General features: G+C 45.5%; 1 protein-coding gene across 1 annotated transcript in view; it reads right to left on the bottom strand.

Moving 5' to 3' along the window:
- The window catches only part of pls3 (plastin 3 (T isoform)), a 100,018-nt gene extending 80,761 nt beyond the window's left edge, over nucleotides 1–19,257 (bottom strand). The window contains exon 1 of the mRNA XM_060927500.1: nucleotides 19,157–19,257. The gene's annotated coding sequence lies outside the window, so the exon portion shown is untranslated. The remainder of the gene's footprint in view (nucleotides 1–19,156) is intronic.
- Nucleotides 19,258–25,219: the final 5,962 nt, after the last annotated feature.

Below are 25,219 nucleotides of genomic sequence, written 5' to 3'. Positions count from 1 at the left end.
GTTCTTTCTTCAAGAAATATCCATCAAGGTGTAGGATGAAGGCTGTTCTTAAAGCTCTAATCAGGGTTTGTCAAAACATATCCTCCCCTGCACTGTCTCAGACTGTTTCAGCAGTTATAGTCTTGCTTGAACTGTTGTCTAAAACCCTCATAGTGACTGCACTATCAAAAAAAAAAGACAAAAAAAATTATTAAATTACATAATAGCAGCCTGATCAGTACAACAGTCTTTTCATAGATGTTCCTTCTGAATGGCACATGCATCATTTATATGCAAAACCAGGTCTGGTCCAGACAGTGGGAACTGAATATCTTTCCTTCAAGAAAACATAGAAGACAAGACATCAGCTTTGAAGGATTGGCAGCTTTCATAAAACCAAATTCTTCCTAATCAGGGTTGCTGTGTATCCAGAGCCTATCCTGGGAAGACAGCATGAGGGTGTGAAGAATACATCCTGGATGGGATGGCAGTCCATAGCAGGACATGGGGTATATACATTCTCTCACTCATGCACACCTAGGAGCAATTCAGAGACACTAATCCAACTATTACCATGAGCTGGCCTAGTGGTTAGCGTGTCCGGGTCTTGACCGGGAGATCGTAAGTTCTACTCGCGGTCGGGTCATACCAAAGACCATCATAAAAATGTTGCCTATTGCCATCTGGCAAGGCACACTGTAATACAGATGTGAGTAGGGAAGTCAAACTCTCTCGGTTACCAGAAGACTAGCCCCCCCACCCTAATCCTAGCTGTATAGGTGAGAGGCCGAGGGCTATGGAAATGGACATCGCTGCCACACCAATGCACCTCAAAGAGCTCTGGGACAGGAGACTGCCTGGGAAGACCAGATCCTGGCGTGGCAGGGACTTAATAGTTTTTAATCCAACTATTACTGTTTTGGGAGGTGGGCAGAAACCAGAGAATCTGCAAGAAACTCATATGGATATGGGAAGAACATGCAAAACTCCACACAGACAGTAACCTGAGCACTAGATTGATTCCTGGAGCAGTGAGACATCAACGCGACCTGCTGCACCACTGTGCTGCCCCTTGAGTAAAGTTGATTATATGAAAATAAGCATTATAACATTAATTTATTATTTGTTCATCATTGTACTGGTCAGGGTAGCAGTGGATCTAGGGCATATCTGAGGAACACTAGGCAGAGCACAAATTCACAAGCAGCAATGTCGCCAATGGGAGGTAACCGGAGAACCCAGTGAAAACCCATGCAGACACAGGGAAAGGCTGCAAAAGTAGACATAGACAGTAACTTGAACTCAGGCTTGAACTCGGGACCTCGGAGCTGTGAGAACCTTAAACCTCAATCTGCCACACTATTATTCTTACAATTGACCTTAGTGCTAAATCTGGTGCTTATCGTAAAATCACTCATATAAAAGTAACTCTATACTAAAAATAGTATTTTGTCTCAAACTAAATGAGACATCATCAAGCACTCTTCCTACTCTTCCAACATCCACTATCTTATAAACCAAACATTTGAAATGTAAAATGTTTAATGAATGTATGGGATGGCATCTCATCTCCGAATGAGAATTGTCTTTCCTCGGATGACCATGCCTCCATCCACAAGGCTTCACTGAAAGGTTTGATCAGGATGAAAATGATGTAAATTGTAAGCTGTGGCCTTCACAGATCTCAACCCAGTCAAACACTTATGGGAGATTTGAGACTGATATCTTAGACAGTGCTCTCCATCACCAAAATGTAGATCAAGGAAGAATGGTGTTCAATCTCTCCAGCACTTCCTTCGACAGTATATTGATCAGTAATATTTGAATGGTTGCATTAACAGGAGCGCACTGTAGTGCTCATATTGTTCAGTGTATTTGGTTCCTCCCTATTTGTGCTTCCTGGAATTGTGTTTTCTCAGCTGCAGGCACTTCCTACTGGATGGGTGATGAAAAGCGACAGACGCTAAGCGAGACAACCAAAGGACCTCTCTCCCCTAAGACACCTGTTGAATCTGTTAGGTGTGTTAGTTTTGTATGGGGAGATACAAGTTCGAGATCAGATCGACTGTAATTATATCTGTCAGTATCATGTGGGATTTGAGCTGTTTTATACAGTTAGTTGCCTAATACTGACCTAGCAGTTGTTATTGTTTCAAATCTTGTATAATTTGTCGAGTTCAGTGGGTTTATTTAGAATAGTCATGGAATTTTTTTTAAATATGTGTACCAATGACACTACTTTCAAACCTTTGTTTAATATTACACCTGCTTGGTTTGGTTAGAAATAAGAAAATTCCATGAATCCTACATCATTTTCCACACTGCACACAGAAGATTTTACTGCAGCTAATCATTCACTAATCACTTTGCTCCTTGCCCTGGAATACCATTTTGCTTATCACGTGCAGGATTCTTGATTTCTATAGACCACAATTTCTAGCTGATTCCAAACACTTAAAACACACATAGATGATTTTAAAATGGTGCTGTAAAAGTTATGACATGCATGAGAGTGTTCAGATGTATTGTAGCCATCATTATATGTCAATGAATCAATAAAATGGCAACTCTCAGATTTTGAAAGCTTTTACAATAAACATATCACACTTCATGGTCCAGTTTGACTGGCTCTAGCATTCCAATTATTACCTCTGCCAACTTTATTGTTTTTGCCTCTGTTTGTGTGCCTGTTCCTATGTAACTCAAAAAGTAGTCAATGGATTTTGATGAAATTTGGAGGAAAGGTGGGCCATGGGCTAATTGAGTAGATTTTGATGCAAACCCAGATATGTATACTGTCAAGATGCACGAGGGAGGCAGATGTACAGTTAGGTCCATATATATTTGGACACTGACAAATTTTGTTTTTTTACCTGTTTACTGAAACATATTCAAGTTATAGTTATATAATGGACATGGACATAAAGTCCAGACTTTCAGCTTTCATTTGAGGGTATCCACATTAAAATTGGATGAAGGGTTTAGGAGTTTCAGCTCCTTAACATGTGCCACCCTGTTTTTAAAGGGACCAAAAGTAATTGGACAATTGACTCAAAGGCTATTTCATGGGCAGGTGTGGGAAATTCCTTCATTATGTCATTCTCAGTTAAGCAGATAAAAGGCCTGGAGTTGATTTGAGGTGTGGTGCTTGCATTTGGAAGATTTTGCTGTGAAGAAAACATGCGGTCAAAGGAGCTCTCCATGCAGGTGAAACAAGCCATCCTTAAGCTGCGAAAACAGAAAAAACCCATCCGAGAAATTGCTACAATATTAGGAGTGGCAAAATCTACAGTTTGGTACATCCTGAGAAAGAAAGAAAGCACTGGTGAACTCATCAATGCAAAAAGACCTGGACACTCACAGAAGACAACAGTGGTGGATGATCGCAGAATAATTTCCATGGTGAAGAGAAACCCCTTCACAACATCCAACCAAGTGAACAACACTCTCCAGGAGGTAGGCGTATCAATATCTAAATCTACCATAAAGAGAAGACTGCATGAAAGTAAATACAGAGGGTTCACTGCACGGTGCAAGCCACTCATAAGCCTCAAGAATAAAAAGGCTAGATTGGACTTTGCTAAAAAACATCTAAAAAAGCCAGCACAGTTCTGGAAGAACATTCTTTGGACAGATGAAACCAAGATCAACCTCTACCAGAATGATGGAAAGAAAAAAGTATGGCGAAGGCGTGGAACAGCTCATGATCCAAAGCATACCACATCATCTGTAAAACACAGTGGAGGCAGTGTGATGGCTTGGGCATGCATGGCTGCCAGTGGCACTGGGTCACTGGTGTTTATTGGTGATGTGACACAGGACAGAAGCAGCCAGATGAATTCTGAGGTATTCAGAGACATACTGTGTGCTCAAATCCAGCCAAACTGATTGGTCGGCGTTTCATTTGGACAGTGACCCAAAACATAAAGCCAAAGCAACCCAGGAGTTTATTAAAGCAAAGAAGTGGAATATTCTTGAATGGCCAAGTCAGTCACCTGATCTCAACCCAATTGAGCATGCATTTCACTTGTTAAAGACTAAACTTCAGACAGAAAGGCCCACAAACAAACAGCAACTGAAAACCGCTGCAGTAAAGGCCTGGCATAGCATTAAAAAGGAGGAAACACAGCATCTGGTGATGTCCATGAGTTCAAGACTTCAGGCAGTCATTGCCAACAAAGGGTGTTCAACCAAATATTAGAAATGAACATTTTATTTACAATTATTTAATTTGTCCAATTACTTTTGAGCCCCTGAAATGAAGGGATTGTGTTTAAAAAAATGCTTTAGTTCCTCACATTTTTATGCAATCATTTTGTTCAACCCACTGAATTAAAGCTGAAAGTCTGAACTTCAACTGCATCTGAATTGTTTTGTTCACAATTCATTATGGTAATGTACAGAACCAAAATTAGAAAAATGTTGCCTCTGTCCAAATATTTATGGACCTAACTGTATGTGCAGAAATGGTTATTATAATACAGTGCAATCTATATATACAGTGCATGAAACACACACAAGTAAACAGTCCAAATCGGCAGGCAAGGTCGTAAACAAGAAAACAGGCAATGGGTCGGTCGAAGCGCAAACAGGATGTCGGAGGCAGAACAAGAACCAGGAATCGAGAAACCAGGAAACCCACAAACACGGGAAACAAGACTCAGTAATGCGCACTGAACGTGGAGCAATACTTCGCTCTTAACATTTGGAAAGCCAATAAATGTAGTACTGTAGAGTAACAAGTCTAATATGTAAGAACTAAAACAACAATGTGTGCTGTTATATGAAGAAAAAAATGATTGCAGCATGACACAAGTTAAGAAGAAGAAGCTTTTATTTGTCACACGCTCACTCAAGCACAGTGAAATTCATCCTCTGCATTTCACCCATCTGAAGCAGTGAACACACGCATGCACACACACAAGCAAGCAATGAGCACACACACATACTCAGAGCAGTGGGCAGCCATGCGACAGCACATCCAAAAGTGTTTATTCCTCTTATACCACAGCAGCCTGCCAGCAATGATCATTTTTATTAATCAAAGAAAGACACGTCAGACTTTTATCAGTTTGTAGATTAATGTTGTGGAACGTCTGCAAAACAAGTTAGTTCATGTTATCATTTAGGTTATAGCAGCAATAAACAGTCTTTGTCATCAGCAGAATCTTTTTCTTCTCTCTCTCTTTTGAAGTTAGTATAACAAAAATAGTACCTGAACATGTAACCACAAAGTCTCCCTTCCATGTCTGAAAAGGGAAAAGAACGACTTTCCCCCTAATTGTTACAAAGTGCTGTCACCTTCCACAAATTGCAATAAATGTCTCATCACAGAAAACTTTGCCATATAGAAATGATAACATATTCAATATACTAGATACTAGACCTTGCCGCTGAAATACTGTCAGCAGCACTTCACAAAAGACCAATCAGAATGAAGCATTTCACAGTGCTATGGTATTACACCATATAACTAATTACATTCAGTTAATGCTTTACTAGTATTATTGCTTTGGGATAGAACAATGTATGTATGTACAGTACTGCACAAAAATCTTAGACACCCTATTTTTTTATACAAACTTTGTTATAGATTTGTATTTTTTGACTTCTACATTATCAAGTCAGTACAAAAATATTTTAGAGTTTCAAATGTTTGTTTTCCAGCAGAAAATTAAATGTTACAGAAAAAAGGTTGTATCTGAGCAGCATATTACATAAGAGACCACTTTTCAGATTAAAAAAGAAATCATAATGAAGGCTACTGGGTTTTGCTGCAAAATTAAGAAGCAAGTGTGACAGTCAAAGTGTCCAGAAGAATTGTGGCTGGTTCTGCAAGATGCTCAGTGAAACCTACAGGTCATTTCTTTATAAAACTGCACTAATTGTACCTGAGACGACTATTTTTTTTAAAAGTAAAGGGTCATCTCACAGCAAATATTGACTTTGTTTCCTTCATTATGGCTTACTGCTGTTTATAGTTTTTTTCGTGGTGAAACTTTTCATTTCGTTATTTTTAAGCCATTTTTAGTTGAAAGCATTGCTCTACATGTGCTTAAGACTTTTGCACAGTACTGGATGTATGTATGTATGTACGTACGTACGTACGTACGTATGTATGTATGTGGTCCTTTCCAAAACTGTTGCCCTAGTTCCACATTTATTTCACTGGAAGTTCCAGCCCAGACAAGTTCCAGCATGACAATGTCCCTGTGCACTTTACGAGGTCCATGAAGACATGGCTTGCCAAGGTTGGAGTGGAAAAACTTGAGTGGCCTGCACAGAGCCCTGACCTCAACCCTACTGAACACATTTGGGATGAATGGGAACCCCCCAAGCCTCCTCACCCAACATGAATGAATGGACATGAATGAATAAATCCCTAAAGCCTTGCTCCTGAATCTAATGGAAAGCCTTCCCAGAAGAGTGGAGGTTATTGTAACAGTAAAGATTATAAATCTGGATTGTGACATGGGGAAAAAAACACATGGATGTGAAGGTTAGGTGTCCACAAACATCTCATCTCATTATCTCTAGCCGCTTTATCCTTCTACAGGGTCGCAGGCAAGCTGGAGCCTATCCCAGCTGACTACGGGCGAAAGGCGGGGTACACCCTGGACAAGTCGCCAGGTCATCGCAGGGCTGACACATAGACACCTACGGTCAATTTAGAGTCACCAGTTAACCTAACCTGCATGTCTTTGGACTGTGGGGGAAACCGGAGCACCCGGAGGAAACCCACGCGGACACGGGGAGAACATGCAAACTCCACACAGAAAGGCCCTCGCCGGCCACGGGGCTCGAACCCGGACCTTCTTGCTGTGAGGCGACAGCGCTAACCACTACACCACCGTGCCGGTCCACAAACATTTGGCCATATAATGAAATTTATAAAGAACATCCCAGTATAATTTTATAACTGCTAGTTGCTAATTAAATAAAGATTGGTGAGGATGCCATTTACATTTATTCGTGGATTTAAATGAAGTTATTATATAATTGCAATTTGGGAGAAAGACCATGCCTGAAGCTCAACCTTCTTCCTAGTTAACTTTCTTTTTGTACAGTCGTGACTGGAGACCATCTCCTCCCTACTATTCAGCAACACTTACCCAAGAGTCTTTCATGAGACTCTGCTTGTGTTGCTTGACCTTAGTGCAGCATTTGATACCATTGATCATTCCATTCTTCTGGATAGACTAGAACAGGGGTGGCCAACCAGTTGGAGACCAAGAGCCACATTTTTTACTGTATTACCGCAAAGAGCCACATCATACACATGGGCACACGAACATCACCCATCCCTTCCTCTCTCTCTCACACACACACACACCTCTGCTCAGCCAGATTAATAGTAAATGTCACACACCAACATATTTACTCCTACAGTACTAAGACCACAGGCTGAGGCCAGTCATTTTTAACAATGAACATTGTGTGCACTTACTATGCATGCTGCTTAGTGGGACTCATGGCATTACCAAAAAAAAGCCACACCATACACATGACCACACATGTGTACCATACATGTGACCCCCCCTCGCTCTCTCTCTCCCTCACAGACACACACGCTCAAACACGCACCTCTGCTCAGCCAGATTAATAGTAAATGTCACATGCCAACATGAGAGAAATTTACTCCTTCAGTCAGTACTAATACCACAGGCCAGTCATTTACAGCAATCAATATTGTGTGCACTTACTATGCATGTTGCTTAGTGGGACTTCTGACATTCCTTGCCTTGAACAATCCTCTTCAAATCTGGCTTGTATTCTGTCGTTGCCACTCGAAGCAGTTCTTTCACATGGGTGTCAGTCAGAACAGAACGATGCTTTGACTTCACGTGTTTCATGGTAGAGAACACAGACTCGCAGACGTATGTTGACCCAAACATTGACAGTATCTTAAGCGCAGCCTGTTTCACATTCGGGTATTTTTCCAATGGCACACTTTTCCAAAACTCAATGGTTCCTTCCCTCAAAACAGGTTTCAGTTGGTCTTCCTCACGAAGATCGATCATCTCCAACTCAGCCGCAGCCTCATCTGTGACAAGCGGGGCTTTCAAACAGTCCATCTCCGCATTGAATGGGTCGACAAGGAACGTAATCTGTGGCCTTTTCAGTTGTATATCACGGAACCGGGTTACAAAGCTTTCGTGCAGGTTTTCAATTAGTGTTGCATACAGTATCTGGCTCCTTGCTTATTCAGGAGGCGGGAAGCTTTGAAATGAGCTAATAACGACTGACATATAAGGCAGAATGGCTTGCCATTACGTTCAACAAAAAAGTATAAACTCTCCCACTCTGTTAAAAATGTCCTATGCTCGTCTTCATATTTTCGTTTTGCTGTGCATTTTTTCATTGCCATTTTGAGAGGCTACTTGACACAAGATACACCTTGCCCAAAAACTTAGCGATTATCTCACACACATGCGCATTTGACATGACCTGAAAATACCGTAATGTACCCAAGCAAAGAGAAGATGTATTTGACGAAAATACCATACTGAACTCAAGCAAAGCGCACACGCACATAAAAAAAAACCCACAAACACAAACTTCGATATGAACGTAAGAGCCGCATGACACCGGGCAAAGAGCCGCATGCGGCTCGCGAGCCGCGGGTTGGCCACCCAAGGACTAGAAAATGTTGTGGGAGTTAAGGGAGCGGCCCTCTCCTGGCTCAGGTCTTATTTAACTGATCGCTATCAGTATGTTGATGTAAATGGTGATTTTTCTAGACAGACTGAGATAAAGTTTGATGTTCCACAAGGTTCTGTCTTGGGTCCACTGCTTTTTTCTTTATATATGTTACCTCTGGGTGATATTATTCGTAGACATTGTATTAGTTTCCACTGTTATGCTGATGACACACAGTTGTATGCTTCTGCAAAACCAGATGAGAGACACCAGCTTAATAGAATTGAGGAATGTGTAAAGGACATTAGACACTGGATGCTTATTAACTTCCTTCTGCTTAACTCTGACAAGACTGAAGTACTTGTACTAGGACCACATGCAGCTAGAAGTAAGTTTTCTGATTATATAGTAACTCTGGATGGCCTTCTTCACGTGCAGCAGTAAAAGACCTTGGGGTGATTATTGACCCCAGTCTTTCATTCGAAACTCACATTGATAACTGTGGCAGCGGGGGTGTGGTCAAGCATCGGTCTGTGACTGGAGGGTGGAGTCAGGGAAGGTAAGTGGCAGAATCACTGCACCTGATGTCAGTTAACCTGTGTTTGTGTGTCTTCCCCAGTGACCGCACCCTATATAACAAGAGAGAGAGAGAGAGAGCAGAGGAAGGGAGCTCTCTCCCCAACCAGATGACTGAAAATAAAGAGCTTTTTGAAACTCAGTTCTGGCCTGCCGTACTTCTGTGCTCCACCCACCCGCTCAAAGTCCTACAGTGGTGCCGAAACCCGGGAAGGAGCACAGAGGAGAACAGCTCCATGGAGTCCTCCTCCTTCTGGGACCTGATCCACGCCCTCGCCACGGCCCAACAGAGCCAGCACCAGGTGCTGGTCGCCCTCTGAAAGGAGCAAGCGCAAAGGTTCGAGGCCCTGGTGCTGGCGCAACAGGAAAATCGTCAGGCATTCCGGCACCTCCTCGTGTTGGTGGGGTCCACCACCTCCACCGCCGCGGGCCCTCCCCACCTCACCCTAACGAAGATGGGCCTGCACAACGACCCCGAGGCCTTCCTAGCGCTCTTCGAGCAAGCAGCAGAGGCCTGGGGCTGGCCGGTGGAACAGCGTGCGGCGCGCCTCCTCCCCCTGCTAACGGGTGAGGCGCAGCTGGCCGCACTACAGCTCCCCGCCAACAGCCGGCTGGTCTACGCAGACCTGCGCCGGGCTGTCCTCCAGCGTGTGGGGCGCACCCCTGAACAACAATGCCAGCGCTTCTGAGCTCTACGCCTAGAGGAGGTCGGCCGGCCATTCGCGTTTGGCCAGCAACTCCGGGATGCCTGCCGGCGGTGGCTGAGCACTGACAACCGCGACACCGAGGGAATCGTCAATCTGGTGGTAATGGAGCAGTTCGTCGCCCGACTTCCCGAAGGGACCGTGGAGTGGGTCCAGTGCCATTGCCCGGCGTCGCTGGATCAGGCCATCCAGTTGGCAGAGGATCATTTAGCAGCTGTTCCAACGGCAGGATCGCAGATCTCCTCTTCTCCTCTCTCTCTCTCCTTCTGTGTCTCATCCTCGCCCCGTTCCCCCACTGCGGGGGCCGGCTCCACTCCAGCCGGCCCGCCGCACCCGTGGTGCCCTCCCATTTCCCGCTTCCGTGTCTGTCTCTCCCCCCCTCAGGTGAGTGAGCACCAGAGCGCCGGTGCAGAGAGAGAGCCCGGGCTGGTTTGCTGGCGCTGTGGGGAGCCGGGGCACCTCCAGCATCACTGCTTGGCAATGGAGGTGGGCGCGGTGGTCCGGATCCCCGACGTGCCAGGAACCGCCCTCGATCGGGTCGGAGCATATCGCATACCGGTGAGTGTCCAAGGGGATACGTATCAGGCTTTGGTGGACTCTGGCTGGAATCAGACCTCAATCCACCAAAGCCTGGTGCAAGGCAAGGCATTGGGGGGAGTACAATTGGTGAAGGTGTTGTGTGTGCATGGGGATGTTCACAACTACCCTTTAGTGTCGGTCCACATTCTATTTCGAGGGGAAAAATTTAGTTTAAACGCAGCTACCCACTCGATAATTTTGGGGACTGATTGGCCGGGATTTCGGGAGTTAATGACTCATTTAGTGAAGAGTGGGTCCTGCCGTAGTTCAGCAGGGGGAGGTCCTGGTGTGGCATTGGCGGAAGCAGCTGTCACAGAGCCATCTACGTCATCTCTGCGTCAGAGTGAGGAGCAGCAGGCTCCTCCTCCCTCTCTTGGGGAATCCCTCATGGATTTCCCATTAGATCAGTCACGAGACGAGACTCTGCGGCATGTGTTTGACCAAGTGAGAGTAATCGATGGTCAAACACTCCAGCCAAACGCCACCCTGTCCTTCACCTATGGCTCGAACCCCTGTTATTCGCAGTGTGAGAGGTCCCACAAGCCTTCACGGGGTTCTCCCCATTCGAATTATTATATGGGCGTAAGCCACGCGGCATCCTAGATGTACTGCGGGAAAATTGGGAGGAGGGACCTTCACCGAGCAAAAATGAAATGCAATACTTTATCGACCTGCGCGCAAAACTCCACACACTCACACACCTAACCCAGGAGAATTTGCAGCAGGCCCAAGAACGGCAAATCCGCCTGTACGACAGGGGTATGCGCCTTAGGGAGTTCGCACCAGGAGATAAAGTACTCATGCTGTTGCCCACGGCGACCTCCAAATTGATCGCCAAGTGGCAAGGACCCTTTGAGGTCACATGGCGAGTCGGGGACGTTGACTATGAGGTGAGGCGAACAGACAGGGGTGGGGCGCTACAGATTTACCACCTCAATCTGCTCAAACTCTGGAACGAGGAGGTCCCCGTGGCATTGGTGTCGTTGGTTCTGGAGAAGGCGGAGCTGGGGCTGGAGGTTCAAAAGGGAACATTGACATTGCTTACCTCTCCGGTCCCCTGTGGAGACCTCCTCTCCCCAACCCAACTCACAGAGGTTGCCCAGTTGCAGACCAAATTTTCAGACGTGTTCTCGCCCCTGCCCTGCCGCACCCACCTCATAGAACACCACATTGAGACGCCCCTGGGGGTGGTAGTGCGCAGCCGCCCTTACAGGCTACCCGAACACAAGAAAAAGGTGGTTCGGGAAGAACTCGAGCCCATGCTCGACATGGGTATTGTTGAGGAGTCCCACAGTGACTGGAGCAGCCCGGTGGTCTTGGTTCCCAAGGCCGATGGGTCGGTCCGGTTCTGTGTGGACTATAGAAAAGTCAACACGGTGTCTAAATTCGATGCGTACCCAATGCCTCGTATTGATGAGTTGCTGGATCGATGAGGCACAGCTCGCTTTTATTCGACACTGGATTTGACAAAGGGTTATTGGCAGATCCCCTTGACTCCACTATCCTGAGAAAAAATGGCCTTTTCCACACTGTTTGACTTACACCAATTTGTCACACTTCCTTTTGGGCTGTTTGGGGCGCCTGCTACATTCCAGCAGCTTATGGACAGGGTCCTCCACCCCCACGCCACCTATGCGGCAGCATACTTAGACGACATTATAATCTATAGTAATGACTGGCCATGGCATCTGCAACACCTGAAAGCTGTCCTTGGGTCACTGAGGCGAGCGGGTCTCACAGCCAATCCAAAGAAGTGTGCGATTGGGCGGGTGGAAGTACGATATCTGGGCTTCCATTTGGGCAATGGGCAGGTGCATCCCCAAATTAATAAGACAGCAGCGATTGCAGCCTGCCTGAGGCCCAAGACCAAAAAGGGGATGAGACAGTTCCTGGGGCTGGCTGGCTACTATCGTAGGTTTATACCTAATTATTCGGACATCACCAGCCCGCTGACTGATCTGACTAAAAAGGGGGCACCAGATCCAGTCCAGTGGACGGAGCAATGCCAGTGGACTTTCTCTGAGGTGAAGGCTGCACAGTGTGGGGGACCACTGTTACACTCCCCTGACTTTTTTCTCCCCTTCATGTTCCAGATGGACACGTTGGACAGAGGGCTGGGGGCTGTTCTGTCCCAGGAGGTGGAGGGGGAGGATCACCCCATGCTGTACATCAGCAGAAAGCTGTCGGTGCGTGAGGGGCACTACAGCACGATAGAGAAAGAGTGCCTAGTCATCAAGTGGGCGGTCCTCGCCCTCCACTACTACCTGCTGGGACGCCCTTTCACCCTCTGTTCGGACCACGTGCCCCTCCAGTGGCTCCACCGCATGAAGGATGCCAATGCATGGATCACCCGTTGGTATATGGCACTCCAGCCCTTTAACTTCAAGGTGATCCACAGGCTGGGGGTGCAGACGGTCGTGGCGGACTTCCTCTCCCATCCGGGGGGGGGGGGGGGGGGGGGGGGAGTCAGCTGCAGGCCAGATGGCTGCCCAGCCTGAGTTGGGCGGTGGGGGTATGTGGCAGCAGGGGCATGGTCAAGCGTCGGTCTGTGACTGGAGGGCGGAGTCAGGGAAGGTAAGTGGCAGAATCACTGCACCTGATGTCAGTTAACCTGTGTTTGTGTGTCTTCCCCAGTGACCGCGCCCTATATAACGAGAGAGAGAGCAGAGGAAGGGAGCTCTCTCCCCAACCAGATGAGTGATGTGTGTGTGTGTGTGTGTGTGTGTCTGGGAGATTGAAAAAGCTGAAAAGCTGAAAATAAAGAGCTTTTTGAAACTCAGTTCTGGCCTGCCGTACTTCTGTGCTCCACCCACCCACTCAAAGTCCTACAATAACATTACTTGGATAGCTTTCTTTCATCTCAGAAATATTGCTAAGATAATAAATTTAATGTCACTACATGATGCAGAAAAACTAGTTCATGCTTTCGTTACCTCCAGGTTGGATTATTGTAATGCCTTACTGTCTGAATGTTCCAATAAGTGCATAAACAAGCTCCAGTTAGTTCAAAATGCAGCAGCAAGAGTCCTTACTAGAACTAGAAAAGATGACCACATCACCCCTGTCTTATCCACATTGCATTGGCTCCCAATCAAATTTCATATTGATTATAAAATGCTACTATTGACCTTCAAAGCACTGAATGGTCTCGCGCCACAGTACCTGAGTGAACTTTTGGTCCTTTATGACCCGCCACGCCTACTTAGATCAAAAGGTGCAGGCTATCTGCTGGTACCTCGTATAGTGAAGGCTACATCAGGGGGCAGAACCTTTTCTTACAAAGCCCCACAGTTATGGAACAGCCTTCCAAGTAGTGTTCGGGAATCAGACACTGTATCAGCATTTAAGTCTAGGCTGAAAACATATCTGTTTAGTCAAGCCTTTTGTTAATGGTGTTTTCATAAAGGTAAAGGTGTAGATCTGGAGGGTCCTCAGACATTGAGTGTTTTGGTAAACTGGGATGTATGGATGCTGTTAGTCCCCCACTTGCTTGCTCACTCAAGTTTGTTGACAGTGTAGTGGCTGGCTGCTTTATGTCCTGGGGCTCCCTTATGCCTGTGTTATCTTCTGGCTCTCTCCTTTTAGTTATGCTGTCATCATTAGTTTTGCCGGAGTCCCTGCTTGTACTCAGCGCAAAATGTATACTGTACCTACTTATTCAGGTGACATTGGGCATACCTAACAACCTGTGTTTTCTCTCTCTTCTCTTCCCCCCCTCCCCCAATTTGTCCCTCTGAGTTACATGTCAATCCTGGGATTGAGGTGCTGACCTCTTCTGCTCCTCGGAGCTGCCTGATCCATCCTGATGCCCTATGTCTGGTTGGAGTCTCATCACATCGCTCCTGTGGAGGACGGCCCCATATGGACAGTTGAAAGTCACACTTGGAAAGTCAAGTCAAGTCATTTTATTTATATAGCACATTTAAATACAACAAAGTTGGCCCCAAAGTGCTTCACAACATAACACAAGATTTGGAACAACATTTACAAGGAAACAGAATAAATAAAGAAATTGGACTAGATTAAAACCCAAGCTAGCAAAAAAAAAGTGTAAAAAATAGTATAAATATGTAAAATATAAGAATAAATAAACAAAACAATTTATAAAAATAATTAAAATAATTAAAAGGGGTAGACTTGACATCACTAATTAAAATTGAAAATAAAATCAAAATTAAAAAATGAAAATAGAAATTACTACCTTAGGTTGTGCCAAAAGCAAGAGAGAAAAAAATGCGTCTTTAAATTGGATTTAAAACAATCAATGGTGGGAGAGGATCTGACATATATAGGAAGACTGTTCCAGAGCTTAGGGGCAGCAACAGAGAAGGCTCTGTCACCTTTGGTTTTTAGGCGTGTGTGGGGCACTGAAAAAAGAAGTTGTGATGAAGACCTGAGGGATATGGGAGCAGAACAAGGTGTGAAGAAATCAGAAATGTACTGAGGGGCCAAACCATTTCGGGCTTTAAAAACAAACAACAATACTTTAAAATCAATTCTGTACCTCACAGGTAACCAGTGTAGCTGTGCTAGGATGGGAGTGATGTGTTGCCTTTTCTTTGTACCAGTAAGAAGCCTAGCTGCAGCGTTTTGGACCATCTGTAAGCATGTGAGGGTGGAATGAGGCAAGCCCAGATAAAGTGCATTGCAGTAGTCTAACCTAGACGTAATAAAAGCATGAATAACTGTTTCTAGGTCTTTTGGAGATAATATTGATAATAATATTTCCAATATTTCTCAAATGATAAAAATTACCTCTCACCACACTTGTCACCTGCTTATTAAAACTCAAAGTATTGTCCATAAAAACACCAAGGTTTTAACCTCACTGTGCAAATATGCAGACAAGGGACCAAGGGTGGGGGTGATACTGGCGGCTGAATTGGAGGGGCCAAAGATGACCACCTCGGTCTTGCTGTCATTCAGCTGCTCTGGACACTTATAGTAATGCTTTTGTGGCTGAGGACTACAGTTGGCTTGCTAACTTTGGGACTGCAGTTGTCATGAACAGTTTTGCACTCAAGTTTCCATTAATGAAGAGTTATAACATCAACGAAACTGACTTCATGTGAAAACTGTTAATGTTATAGTCATGTTGTCTGTTGTTGTCTAGGTGAGGATTGGTTCCCTTTTGGGTCTGGTTCCTCTCGAGGTTTCTTCCTCGTGTCGTCTGGGGGAGTTTTTCCTTGCCACCGTCGCCACAGGCTTGCTCACTGGGGATAGATTAGGGATAAAATTGTCTCATGTCTTGGGTCATTCAGATTCTGTAAAGCTGCTTTGGGACAATGTCTATTGTTAAAAGCGCTATACAAACAAACTTGAAACTTGACTTGATAATGTGTATGAAAAAGGCTTTGGATGAAATGGCATTGAACGAAATGGTCATTGGACAAAGTATCCTGATCCCCTCATCTCCTCTCCAGACTAAACCTTAGAGTTTCTTTGACTTCTTTCCGAATCATGGATGGAAATCTAAAAAATCAGAACGTGCCATGGTCACGAGTACTGTTGTGACCTCAACCATATACAGCACAAAGATATGGCATAGCTAAAAGAACGCTTAAAGCAGTGGAAAAACAAAGAGAGTTGCACACACGTTACTATGTTTTGTATGGAATGTCACTTGACCCCGCATTTGTATATCCACCAACCACTAATGTTAAAAGAAAATAGACTACTACAGGTTTTGGACCCTGACAACATGTTTTTTACATCGTATTTTAACCCTCTGGGGTCGAGAGCTTCTCCAGTGAAGCTCTGCATGTTTAGAATGAGTCAGTCATGTATTTAGATAAATATCTTTTTGAGTTTTTATCATACAAGCATAATAAACATATTGACAGATACTTTATACGTTACACTTTTCTATGTGCCCACTACAAAATAATATTATAGTTTTTAAATGACCTAAATTAGATGAAACATAAAACTTGTCACCTTACTCAGTCACACCTGAGTTGGAGCGCTGAGCGCCCACTTATACATTCATAAAAGACTATTCGCATGGTAACGACATGATAATCATTTTCACTCTTTCGGTTTTGATTGGTTTTTCTTTCGCTGTGTTTTCTTCTATTTTCTAAGTTCCTGTCCAGCAGATTTTAGTCTCAATGCCAAATGATGTTACCATGTCTAGTTTTGAGTAATTTTAAAAGGCATTTTGTTACAAAGTTACTTGGAATCTTGGACTCAAAATTTTAACTCTATTATGTAACAATAGTTGTGTTGTTAATTACTAAATTTATCATAGACTTATTATAAACATAGTATAAAAATAGTCAATGTTGACATAATATTTCATGAGTGTAATTATAGTACCTATAAATGAGTACCAGTAAACTATAACCAACTGGAACATCCTTGCCCCCTCGTACTTTTTTCTAGACATGGAACTGACCTGTGTGTGTTACTGTTTTCTTTGGTATAACTTTAAGTATGTCTTTCTTGATTCTTCTGACATTTTCTTGTAAATTATATTCAATTTGTAGTGTAATTAGCAACTAATGTCTAGTGTAATCTGGCTTTTGAAGATTACAAAAATGTGCCTGGAAATAGCTGAGAAGCCATCTCCAGGCATCTAAAGCCCTTCAGCTTCCGGGGCCCTAAGGTGGACTCTGGACCCCCAGCCGGGCTTTTGACCCATCATTCGGACAGGCTGAAATTTGGATGGACAGACAACATTTCAGACTTGTCTGTGTGGTGACAGTATGCTTAAAATTCCTTACTTCCCACATTGTAATAACATACTGTATTCCCAGACGGCACTGTAGACTACATGTAAAGGGTGTGCACCATCTGTTTATGTTTGTAATTGCTAAAATAGTAATAATTTATTGATTTAAGGTGTTTTGTGGTCAGTGTACTACACTGTAGTGTGTCATGTGGTAATGCATTATACAACAATGCAATTTTTATAAATATTACCATATATCAGTTGTAATTATGTTCTCCACATATACCTGCAACTCTGACAATATAATTTTCAGTAACTAATAAAAAGGTTTTGAAAGTTCCTACTTTTAAAACATAGTTTTGATATGGTAATTTTCTTTCAGAGATTCCATTTCCAACATATCTCTGAAAGCTCAAAATGCATCTCAGGGCATTTAAGAACTGCAGTTTCCGGGGGCCTCTAGCAGCCCCTGGACCCCTGGCTTTACTGGGTTGATGCCCCCCTTCCCATTTTCCTGGATCTGCCCCTGAAGTAGGTTTCTGTGCTATTAAGCTCCTGGTCACTGATGATGCTGATAGCAAGACAGCATGCCCACAAATATTCACACCCAAACTTAAAAAAAAAAATACATCTCCAAGATGTGCCACTAAGAGGGGGTCTTCCCAGTGTTCAGACTGGGAAATGTTATTCAGGACTGCAAGACTTTATTCTTGTCAGTGTGTTGGCAGAAATAAAACCTAAGCATAAAGTGAATAGTTAAAACTGTAGGTTTATCATTATAGGGATTTGACATCAGAACTGTTTTTTCACAAAACATTAACTGAACTCTCATTAATGTTTCTCCTAGTCCTACTACTACTACTACTACTACTACTCAAACTTATAATTTTCCTCCTCCTCCTATTAGTATTTTTCCTACTATTCCGACTACTGCTTCTCTGATTACTCCCATTTTCCATATGACTATTACTACTATCATTAGTCCTACTTTTACGACTCCAACTAGTCCTCCTCTTCCTCCAACTACTAATACTACTATTCTGCTACTACTGGTCGCCTGGCCCCTCCTCCTCTCCGCTCCTCCCCAGCCTGCTCAAGACTGATGTCTGTCCTTGTTCCCCATTGGTGGAATGATCTTCCCATTGGGGTCAGAATTACCGAGTCCAAGACCACCTTCAAACGCAGACTGAAGACTCGCCTCTTCAGGCTGCATCTCTCCCCTGTTTCCCTGCCCACTGTGTAACTGCGTATCGGTCAAGACCAACCCAGGCTGTGTACTGTCTAGCCTGGGGTTAGCCATTGGAGTTTTATTTTTCTCTATTTAGTTGTACTTTCTATGGTTGGTTTGTTTCCTTGGCTGTTTGCTGAGTATTGGTACTTCAACAGAATATTACACTAAGTGTTATTCTGTTACTTGTTCATTTGGCACTAGAAATTTCTTGTCTAGAAGTTCAGCACTTCATGTACCTGACTTTTGCAATTGTTGTACATTGCTATGGATAAAAGCATCTGCTAAATACCATGTAATGTAATATTCAGACATCATTTTCTTCTTCCTCCTCCTCCTACTACTTCTCCTACTATTCCTATTCGTATGTCTCCTACTATTCCTACTGCTGCTCCTCTGATGACTTTTGTCCATATGACTATTACTTCTATCACAACTCCTACTATTATTACTCCTACTATTACTACAACTAAGATTTCTCCTCCTATCACTCCCTCCATGAAATAAGCCACGCTGGTTCTTTATACAGATGGATTTATTTTTCTCTTCATTCCAATTCACCGTCAACAATCCACCGTTCATCACAATCGAACTGTTACAGTATAAGACAATATAAAAAAAAATATGCATTCACTTAACATAAAATTGACATGCTAAAGACTAATTAACGCGACAAGCAACGTAAATAAACATACCTCGCTGGCTGCATACAACAGAGGGGGAATGAGTCTTGAACAAAAAAAAACTCAAAATCAAAATAGGAAATACTAGGATCACCTTGAAAACAGAGGATAAACAACTTCTTCTTGAAACTTTCTTGGTGGATTCCCGCAATTAATTGCGTCCTGTGATCCCACCAGATGTGGTGCTTTCCAGCAGAAATTAGCACTGTTTGTCCTCACATGGTTCTCCCTCAGCACCTGTTACTCACTACACTGCCAGAAGTGTCTTAAATAGTCTCACATTATTCACGTAAACCCTGAGACATGTTCTGACATGTTCAGACATGTAGAAAGAAGGACTGAGAAGGCTTGGGCTTGAGTTGCACAATAAAAATAAATCTTCACAAGAAATAAACCACATAAATAATATATGTAAACAAATTATTATTAATTATTGCAAATAATATCCACAGCAGTTACACCTCCTCCTCCTCCTCCTCCTCCTCCTCTTCCTACTACTACTACTACTACTACTACTATTATTACTTGAATTTCTCCTCCTCCTCCTCCTACTATTCATATTTCTCTTACTCTTCTTACTGCTGCTTCTCTGACTACTACTGTTGTCCATACTACTATTTGTTCTGGGAGGTGAGATGTGGTGAGTAGGAACTAGAGACCAGAGGTTTAAGCTGTGACACATGGAAAGTGGGGTGAATACGTCGTATGGTGAGTGGTAATGCCAGTCTGACGGAACATGGATTGATTACCTTGCTGATGAGGAAGGGTCCTAGGTATCTGGGCGCCAGCCTGCAGGAGACAGTTCTGAGTGGCAGATGGCGCGTGGAGAGCATGACTCGTTGCCCCATCCGGTAAGTGGGTGCCTTAGAGCGGTGTTTGTCGCCTTGCCTCTTGGATGCTAGGGTGGAGCGAATGAGTCTTCTCTGAGCCGATACCCACATCCTCCTGCAGTGGCATATGAAGGTCTGCGCTGAGGGTATGGCGACCTCCTCCTCTTGGTTGGGGAAGAGTGGTGGTTGGTAATCTAGGGAGCACTGGAAGGGCGAGAGGCCTGTGGCAGATGAAGGGAGAGTGTTGTGAGCATACTCGACCCAAGGTAAGTACTTACTCCAAGAAGCGGCATCCCTGGACGTCATGCACTTGAGTGCCACCTCCAAAGCTTGATTCGCCCATTCTGCCTGGCCATTGGTTTGAGGATGGAACCCTGAGGAGAGGCTACAGGAGGCCCCGATGAGTTTGCAGAAGGCCCTCTAGAATTGCGCAGTGAACTGAGGACCCTGGTCGGAAACGATGTCAGTGGGGAGTCTGTGTAGGCGGAAAACGTGAAGGATGAGTAATTCTGCAGTTTCTTTAGCTGTGGGAAGCTTGGGCAGAGGGAAGAAATGGACTGTCTTGGAGAACCGGTCAATAACTGTGAGGATGCATGTGTTGCCACCTGAGTTGGGGAGTCCTGTAATGAAGTCTAGGGCGATGTGAGACCAGGGTCAATGAGGAATCGGGAGGGGTCTTAGCAGGCCGGCAGGGGGTCAATTGGCTGTCTTGTTCTGGGCACATGTGTCGCAGGCTGCCACAAACTCCTGGACGTCTTCCTTGATGGATGGCCACCAGAAGTGTTGTTGGATGAGTGCCAGGGTTCGAGCAGCTCCCGGATGACAAGCCAACTTGGAGCCATGACCCCACTGCAGCACCTGGGTTCACACAGAACAGGGAAAGATGGTTAGGTGGTATGTTGCTTGAGTTACCTTCTCCGGGTCCTGCTCCAGGGCCTTCTGCACCAACGTCTCTACCTGAACGCCCCCACCAGACAGTGTGGAGGGAGGATTGTTTCAGGCATATTAGACTCCTCCTGGCAGGCAGAGAATATCCTGGACAGGGCATTGGGTTTGCCGTTCTTGGATCCTGGGTGGTAGGAGAGCGTGAATTGGAAACGGGAGAAGAAGAGAGAGGCTTGCTGTGAGTTAAGATGTTTGGCGGATTTGAGGTATTCCAGATTCTTGTGGTTGGTCCAGACAAGGAAGAGGAGATCCAACCCCTCGAGCCAGTGCCTCCACTCCTCTAAGGCTAGCTTGAAGGCTAACAACTCTCTGTCACCGATGTCGTAATTTCATTCAGCAGGGGACAGCCAGTGAGAAAAGAAGGAACAGGGGTGGACCTTGTTATCGTTGGCCCTCTGGGATAGGATGGCTCCGACCCCAGACTCGGAGGCATCGACCTCCACGATAAACTGTTTTGTGGGATCGGGTATGGTGAGAATGGGTCCTGTGGTGAACTTGTGCTTGAGCATGGAGAAGGCTCTCTCCGCTTCCTCCCCCACTTGAATGAGGTCTTAATCGAGGTTAAAGCTGTGAGAGGTCCGGCCACTGTGCTGAAGTTGCGGATAAAGCGCCTGTAGAAATTGGCGAATCCCAAGAAACGCTGGTGCTCTCGTCGCGAGGATGGGGTGGGCCAGTCAGTGACTGCCTCAAGCTTGAGGGGGTCCATCTGGATCCTAGCCTGGGAGATGATGAACCCCAGAAACAAGACAAAGCTTTGGTGAAATTCGCTTTTCTCTTGACATATAGCTTATTTTCTAGCAGGCGCTGGAGGACCTGCCAGACGTGGCCCTGATGTTCCTCCAGGGAGCGAGAGAAGATCAGGATGTCATCCAGGTACACGAAAACAAAGATGTTGAGAAAGTCCCTCAGGACATCGTTGACGAGTGCCTGGAAGACTGCGGGCACGTTGGTCAGGCCGAAAGGGACCACGAGTGTACTGGCCAATGGTGGTGTTGAAGGCCGTCTTCCACTCATCCCCCTCCCTGATCCTGATGAGATGGTAGGCATTGCGTAGGTCCAACTTGGTGAATATCTTGGCTCCCTGGAGTAGTTCAAAGGCCGTAGTCATGAGCAGTAGTGGGTAGCGGTTTTTGACTGTGATGGTGTTGAGACCTCGATAATCAATGCATGGGCGGAGTGACTTGTCCTTCTTATCCACAAAGAAGAATCCCGCCCCTGCTTGGGAGGAAGAAGGGTGGATGATCCTAGCTGCTGGAGACTCGGAGATGTACTTCTCCATAGCTTGCCTTTCGATGGGAGACAGAGAGTAGAGTCGCCCTTTGGGTGGCTCTGTCCCAGGCAGGAGGTCGATTCCACAGTCATAGGGTCTGTGAGGAGGGAGGGACACTGCTTGGGTCTTGCTGAAAATAAGTCTTAAGTCCAGGTATTCCGGAGGCACATGAGAGAGGTCGGGAAACTCGCTGGCTGGAGGCTGCGGTGGTCTGGTGGGAGGCAGAGCGGAGTTCAGGCAGGAAGCTAGGCAGGAATGGCTCCAGCCTTGGATGGTGTTGTTGGCCCAGTTTAGGTGAGGGTTGTGCAGCGTTAACCAGGGTAATCCTAGGATGATGGGTACATGGGGGTTATTCATGACATGGAGCTGGATGGTTTCTGAGTGGTTACCAGAAATCCTCAGGGTGAGCAGGGTGGTAAGGTGGGTGATGGTGGTCAAGCCAGTGCCATTGAGTGTCAGGACAGTGAGAGGGACGTCGAGGGTGAGTAGCGGGATTCCCAGATGCTTGGCAGTGGTGGAGCGGATTAGGTTCCTGTCTGACCCTGAGTCGACGAGGGCCTGGAGATGGTGATGCTGGTTGTCATGGATAATGATGACAGGGAGTAACAGTCAGTCAGCGGGGGGCTGGTTCCAAGTGTTGCCCACCAGGGCCCCTTGATTCACTGGTGGGGCTCGTCCTTTTAGCGGGCAGGCTCGGCAGGTGTGTCCTCACTGACCGCAGTAGAAACAGGACCCTGTGCTCCGCCGGCGTTATCGTTCCTCCACTGACACCTGTACCCGGGCTGCCTGCATAGGTTAGACGGACAAGGCGGGAGGTGGAGAGGAGGTGAAGCTGGGGCAGGTCTTCTCTCTCCCCCATTGCTGGATCCGGGCATCGATGCGGTTGGTGAGGTCCATGAGACTGGAGAGGTCCGACGGCAGTTCCTATGATACCAGCTCATACTTAATGACGTCAGACAAGCCATGCAGGAACGCGTCGACCTGGGCATTCTCGTTCCAACTGCACGATGCTGCCAATGTCCGGAACTCGATGGCATAGTCCAAGGCAGACCGGGACCCCTGCCGCAGCTCCATAAGTTCCCTAGCGGCCTCCTGGCCAGACAGAGAGCGATCAAAAGTTTGCCTCATCTCTTCACTCTTCAGAGAAATCTTTGAAACAGGAGCAGAAGGGAGTGTCGGTGTCCCAGACCACTGTTCCCCACTCCCTGGCCTTGCCAGTGAGTGATGATATATGCCACCCGGGAGTGTTCTGTGGGGAAGGTCAGAGGTTGCAGCTCCATGATCAATGAGCATTGACACAAGAATGATCTACAAGTACCTGGCTTTCCATCGTAGGGCTGAGGCGCTGGGAGTCTTGGCTCATGGGAAAAGGCAGTGGCAGGAGCTGAAGTTGGAGACTGCTGGACAGAGGTAGGCATGGCTTGATAGTGCTGCATTTGTGTGGTGAGGAGGTTGAGTGAGTTGGACAGGGTGGCAAGGTTCTGTGTAATCTGTTGGAGGTCTTGCTGATGGGTCCCGAGGAGAGTCCCTTGTTGCTGGATGTCCGTTCTCAGATGGGTGAGTTCCACTGGATCCATGTTGACCAGAACGTACTGTTATGGGAGGTGAGATGTGGTGAGTAGGATCCAAGAGCAGAACACAGACAGTAATCAAATAAATAGAGAGTTTTAATCCAGGGAAAAGGGCGTGGCACAAGGGTAAACAAATGGGACAAAAACAAATGGCAAAAATAATCCAGATAACAAGAGACAGAAAACTAGACAAAAACACGAAACAGGCAAAGACAAAAAATGCTTGGACAAGAAACCAAAAACAAGAAAAAAACCTCGTGCAAAAAACCATGAACTAGAATAAACCCTTAGTGCAAAACCATGAACTAGAAATAAACCCTTAGTGCAAAAACCATGAAATAGAAAAATGAGCGTGAGCAAACAACCATGAAACATAACAGAGACACAGAAACAGCTAGAAGCAAAGCAAGACATTCTGGTAAAGTTCCTGTCTGAGAATGGAGTTTTGATAACAGCAGAGAAAACCAGGGAGTGAATGCAAGGCATGAAGGAATTCCCGTTCCGGATTCGGATTGGCGCTGGCGTGAGAGATTCGTAATCTCTGGAGTGGGTGTCTGGAGCGGAGCATGACACTATTACTACTAGGAGGAGGACTAGTAGGAGTAGTGATAGTAGTAATAGTGTCATGCTCCACTCCGGACATCCACTCCAGAGATTACGAATCTCTCACGCCAGCGCCAATCCGAATCCGGAACGGGAATTCCTTCATGCCTTGCATTCACAACTCCTACTAGTCCTCCTCCTCCTCCAACTTCTACTACAACAACTACTACTACTACTAAAATTTGTACTTCTACTATTGAGGTATTTCACCCACGTGACCAAGTCACGTGACGCAGCCATTTTGGACTGCACGCCTAAGTCCTTCAGTGCAAGGCGGTATGAGATGGTGGAGACCTTTGCACATTTTAACATAAAGTAAGCTGTGATTCGTGTTAAATTGGATCTGTCTTTTATCACAAACACTGTACCCAGCCTTGGTATGGAGCCCTGTTTATTTATTTCTGTGTCCCATTTCTTTCTAGCCTCTGTTATTGCATTTTATGTCTGATGTCTGCTACGTGCAACCCTAGACAAATTAACACTGCCTTGTTTCACTGCTCAGATGGGTTAACAAACACTGACCCATTTACTTTTTGCTATATATTTTATCAAAATTGCGTTAACTGATAAAATAACCTGAAATGAAATGATCACTGCAAAGTCTGGAGTACTCTGTTGGCTCCCAATCCTGTCTTTTCACAGCTGCAATCCATTTGGCCCTCTTGTCTGGGTCAGTAGGAAACCGGTAGTGATGTGTCGGTCGCGAACGATCCGGTTCAAAGAGCCGGCTCTTTGAAGTGAACGACGGGAGCCGGCTCTTCGGTGGGAGCCGAATTAGGCCAAGTTTACATTAGACCGTATCTGTCTCGTTTTCTTCGGGGATGCACTGTCCGTTTACATTAAACCGCCTGGAAACGCCGGGAAACGGGAATCCGCCAGGGTCCACGTATTCAATCCAGATCGTGTCAGCTCCGGTGCTGTGTAAACATTGCGGATAC

This window comes from Neoarius graeffei, chromosome 8, assembly GCF_027579695.1.
Source record: "Neoarius graeffei isolate fNeoGra1 chromosome 8, fNeoGra1.pri, whole genome shotgun sequence".
NCBI lineage: Eukaryota > Metazoa > Chordata > Actinopteri > Siluriformes > Ariidae > Neoarius > Neoarius graeffei.
This window is presented reverse-complemented; position numbering and strand designations above follow the sequence as displayed.